At 45.3% G+C, this 5,000-nt stretch overlaps 4 non-coding genes across 4 annotated transcripts; 2 read left to right on the top strand and 2 right to left on the bottom strand.

The window, feature by feature from the left end:
• Positions 1-1,688: 1,688 nt before the first annotated feature.
• LOC147705622 (U6 spliceosomal RNA) lies at positions 1,689-1,795 on the bottom strand. The gene has a single exon (XR_015298176.1). It is a non-coding gene; the product is annotated as a U6 spliceosomal RNA (small nuclear RNA).
• A 716-nt stretch (positions 1,796-2,511) lies between these two features.
• On the top strand, positions 2,512-2,584 carry TRNAR-ACG (transfer RNA arginine (anticodon ACG)). The gene has a single exon. It is a non-coding gene; the product is annotated as a tRNA-Arg (tRNA).
• Positions 2,585-3,594: 1,010 nt separating this feature from the next.
• LOC147705620 (U6 spliceosomal RNA) lies at positions 3,595-3,701 on the bottom strand. The gene has a single exon (XR_015298175.1). It is a non-coding gene; the product is annotated as a U6 spliceosomal RNA (small nuclear RNA).
• A 720-nt stretch (positions 3,702-4,421) lies between these two features.
• Positions 4,422-4,494, top strand: TRNAR-ACG (transfer RNA arginine (anticodon ACG)). Its single transcript has one exon. It is a non-coding gene; the product is annotated as a tRNA-Arg (tRNA).
• The last annotated feature ends 506 nt before the right edge of the window (positions 4,495-5,000 follow it).

Raw genomic sequence — 5,000 nt, 5'->3', positions numbered from 1 at the left:
AAAAATGTATGAAGAGTAGCAATCCATTATTCTTCACTGCATTTGTGGTCCAAGACTAAACACACCGTAAGTATGTAGATTATGCCAGGTTTGCAAAGGCTCCTGGTTCGGGCTACAGACAAGGAGCATTGTGACTTCACGCTGCCTGTGGAACAGTGATATTAAAGGTGAAACAGCTGCACAGTAGGTTAGGTGAAGGGCTCTGAGAGTGGAAAGGCAGCATGCTTGGATCCCTGGACAAGGTGAGCTTATGATAATGTGTCTGAATGTTCGCCTGTGTTGTAATATTAAACCCCTTATTCTTTTAAACGCCTACTTACTAAGGAGTTCTCAAGCTCAGCCCCACACAGACCTGGAACTGATTATGTTAATGCAAACTATTTAAGAAACTGAGCCTGATCTAAAAGATTTCCTTGGATCTAGGACCATTTCGCCTAGCTTTTAGGTGCTTCCTTCTCCTAAAGTCCTTTGTAAAACTTGGGAAAACCTCACAGAACAGACTTCCAGGAGGTCAGATGGGTTTCCTTGTGCCTTCACACACACACACACACACACACACTTTCTAGCCCACTTAAGGACAAAAGGATGCGTAAGTCTACATAGGGCCAGTGGCGCAATGGATAACGTGTCTGACTACGGATCAGAAGATTGTAGGTTCGACTCCTATCTGGCTTGGAAGGGTTGTAGGTCCCTGTTTGATTATATTCCTGTGGAATTCTTATTTACCTCAGACTTGTTGTAGGTTCAATATTCTCCAGCAGGACTCATCCAGCAGTTGTTCCACAGGTAGAGCGCAAGTAATAGGACCACGGCTAGTTAAACGTTTCCCATTTGCTGCTGGACTCTATGTGATGGCCGGCCCGTGGTGTGCTGCTTTTGTATTTCAACATGGGTTCCTGATACTCTTAATTGCGAAAAAGCTTGTTGACAAAAGTGTGTGTGCGCGAGGGTCTGTGGACGTAGGCAGGTGTGTGCACTTGAATGCTTACCCATTTACATGTGTGAGAGGAACAAACCAACTCCCTGTGGGCTGCAGGCTTACAACTGGTAGCCCCAGTAGCCAGGCAGAACCACAGGTAAGGAGAGAGAGAGAAAGTTGGTCCATTATTAGAGAAGGCCCATAAGCATCTTGCACTGCTACCTTCTTCCCCTCTCAGCCACGATCGGCCAAGACCTCTCTGTTAGGGTAGAGGGTGAACATTTCTTGGACCTCAGAAACTGAGGGATGTAGACCCAATATGTCCTCCAAGCGCCTAGAGACCTGGTGCCCAATCTGGCATGGTGTTTTTCAGCTTACCCGACCAATCCGGTTGCAAGGTGGACTTTAACAATACTGCTAAAAAGGCACTCCCAGACATCCCTGAGGCCTTCATTTGCATAGGCCCTGCCCTTCTCTTTGTCCTGCTTCCCACAAAGCAACACAACACTGCAGCAGTATAGATTTGGGGGTGGTGAAGAATAATGACAGTGAGGCTAAAAAAGAGAAAGAAAAGTCCCAGAAGTCCTGCAGGCTTCCTTGCTAAATGCAGCTGAACATAGAGCGCACCTTCTTTACTGCAAAGCAAATACATTAAAAATGTTGAGGAGAGACTAATTGAAAAATACATATCACGGGGACAGCACTGGGACCTGCTTTATTTTTTCAATTAGTCTTGAAAACAAAAAAGATTTCTCTCCTAAAAGCTGTTAAAAATATGGAACGCTTCACGAATTTGCGTGTCATCCTTGCGCAGGGGCCATGCTAATCTTCTCTGTATCGTTCCAATTTTAGTATATGTGCTGCCGAAGCGAGCACACTTTATTGATGAACTGACAATGTTTATAAACTCTCTAAATCTACAGTCTCTAGACATAGGGTGGCCTGGCAGAGATGCTCAGATGGCCAGTACGCATTCAAATCTGAGCCAATGGTCAAAAATGTATGAAGAGTAGCAATCCATTATTCTTCACTGCATTTGTGGTCCAAGACTAAACACACCGTAAGTATGTAGATTATACCAGGTTTGCAAAGGCTCCTTGTTCGGGCTACAGACAAGGAGCATTGTGACGTCACGCTGCCTGTGGAACAGTGATATTAAAGGTGAAACAGCTGCACAGTAGGTTAGGTGAAGGGCTCTGAGAGTGGAAAGGCAGCATGCTTCGGTCCCTGGACAAGGTGAGCTTATGATAATGTGTCTGAATGTTCGCCTGTGTTGTAATATTAAACCCCTTATTGTTGTAAATGCCTACTTACTAAGGAGTTCTCAAGCTCAGCCCCACACAGACCTGGAACTGATTATGTTAATGCAAACTATTTAAGAAACTGAGCCTGATCTAAAAGATTTCCTTGGATCTAGGACCATTTCGCCTAGCTTTTAGGTGCTTCCTTCTCCTAAAGTCCTTTGTAAAACTTGGGAAAACCTCACAGAACAGACTTCCAGGAGGTCAGATGGGTTTCCTTGTGCCTTCACACACACACACACACACACTTTCTAGCCCACTTAAGGACAAAATGATGCGTAAGTCTACATAGGGCCAGTGGCGCAATGGATAACGCGTCTGACTACGAATCAGAAGATTGTAGGTTCGACTCCTATCTGGCTCGGAAGGGTTGTAGGTCCCTGTTTGATTATATTCCTGTGGAATTCTTATTTACCTCAGACTTGTTGTAGGTTCAATATTCTCCAGCAGGACTCATCCAGCAGTTGTTCCACGGTAGAGCGCAAGTAATAGGACAACAGCTAGTTAAACGTTTCCCATTTGCTGCTGGACTCTATGTGATGGCCGTCACGTGGTGTGCTGCTTTTGTATTTCAACATGGGTCCCTGATACTCTTAATTGCGAAAAAGCTTGTTGACAAAAGTGTGTGTGCGCGAGGGTCTGTGGACGTAGGCAGGTGTGTGCACTTGAATGCTTACCCATTTACATGTGTGAGAGGAACAAACCAACTCCCTGTGGGCTGCAGGCTTACAACTGGTAGCCCCAGTAGCCAGGCAGAACCACAGGTAAGGAGAGAGAGAAAGTTGGTCCATTATTACAGAAGGACCATAAGCATCTTGCACTGCTACCTTCTTCCCCTCTCAGCCACGATCGGCCAAGACCTCTCTATTAGGGTAGAGGGTGAACATTTCTTGGACCTCAGAAACTGAGGGATGTAGACCCAATATGTCCTCCAAGCGCCTAGAGACCTGGTGCCCAATCTGGCATGGTGTTTTTCAGCTTACCCGACCAATCCGGTTGCAAGGTGGACTTTAACAATACTGCTAAAAAGGCACTCCCAGACATCCCTGAGGCCTTCATTTGCATAGGTCCTGCCCTTCTCTTTGTCCTGCTTCCCACAAAGCAACACAACACTGCAGCAGTATAGATTTGGGGGTGGTGAAGAATAATGACAGTGAGGCTAAAAAAGAGAAAGAAAAGTCCCAGAAGTCCTGCAGGCTTCCTTGCTAAATGCAGCTGAACATAGAGCGCACCTTCTTTACTGCAAAGCAAATACATTAAAAATGTTGAGGAGAGACTAATTGAAAAATACATATTACGGGGACAGCACTGGGACCTGCTTTATTTTTTCAATTAGTCTTGAAAACAAAAAAGATTTCTCTCCTAAAAGCTGTTAAAAATATGGAACGCTTCACGAATTTGCGTGTCATCCTTGCGCAGGGGCCATGCTAATCTTCTCTGTATCGTTCCAATTTTAGTATATGTGCTGCCGAAGCGAGCACACTTTATTGATGAACTGACAATGTTTATAAACTCTCTAAATCTACAGTCTCTAGACATAGGGTGGCCTGGCAGAGATGCTCAGATGGCCAATACGCATTCAAATCTGAGCCAATGGTCAAAAATGTATGAAGAGTAGCAATCCATTATTCTTCACTGCATTTGTGGTCCAAGACTAAACACACTGTAAGTATGTAGATTATGCCAGGTTTGCAAAGGCTCCTGGTTCGGGCTACAGACAAGGAGCATTGTGACGTCACGCTGCCTGTGGAACAGTGATATTAAAGGTGAAACAGCTGCACAGTAGGTTAGGTGAAGGGCTCTGAGAGTGGAAAGGCAGCATGCTTGGATCCCTGGACAAGGTGAGCTTATGATAATGTGTCTGAATGTTCGCCTGTGTTGTAATATTAAACCCCTTATTCTTTTAAACGCCTACTTACTAAGGAGTTCTCAAGCTCAGCCCCACACAGACCTGGAACTGATTATGTTAATGCAAACTATTTAAGAAACTGAGCCTGATCTAAAAGATTTCCTTGGATCTAGGACCATTTCGCCTAGCTTTTAGGTGCTTCCTTCTCCTAAAGTCCTTTGTAAAACTTGGGAAAACCTCACAGAACAGACTTCCAGGAGGTCAGATGGGTTTCCTTGTGCCTTCACACACACACACACACACACACACTTTCTAGCCCACTTAAGGACAAAAGGATGCATAAGTCTACATAGGGCCAGTGGCGCAATGGATAACGCGTCTGACTACGGATCAGAAGATTGTAGGTTCGACTCCTATCTGGCTCGGAAGGGTTGTAGGTCCCTGTTTGATTATATTCCTGTGGAATTCTTATTTACCTCAGACTTGTTGTAGGTTCAATATTCTCCAGCAGGACTCATCCAGCAGTTGTTCCACAGGTAGAGCGCAAGTAATAGGACCACGGCTAGTTAAACGTTTCCCATTTGCTGCTGGACTCTATGTGATGGCCGCCACGTGGTGTGCTGCTTTTGTATTTCAACATGGGTCCCTGATACTCTTAATTGCGAAAAAGCTTGTTGACAAAAGTGTGTGTGCGCGAAGGTCTGTGGACGTAGGCAGGTGTGTGCACTTGAATGCTTACCCATTTACATGAGTGAGAGGAACAAACCAACTCCATGTGGGCTGCAGGCTTACAACTGGAATCCCCAGTAGCCAGGCAGAACCACAGGTAAGGAGAGAGAGAAAGTTGGTCTATTATTAGAGAAGGACCATAAGCATCTTGCACTGCTACCTTCTTCCCCTCTTGGCCACGATCGGCCACGACCTCTCTATT

Source organism: Lissotriton vulgaris, chromosome 7 (assembly GCF_964263255.1).
Source record: "Lissotriton vulgaris chromosome 7, aLisVul1.2, whole genome shotgun sequence".
Taxonomy (NCBI): domain Eukaryota; kingdom Metazoa; phylum Chordata; class Amphibia; order Caudata; family Salamandridae; genus Lissotriton; species Lissotriton vulgaris.
The sequence above is the reverse complement of the archived record's forward strand: the minus strand, read 5'-3'. Positions and strand labels throughout refer to the sequence as shown.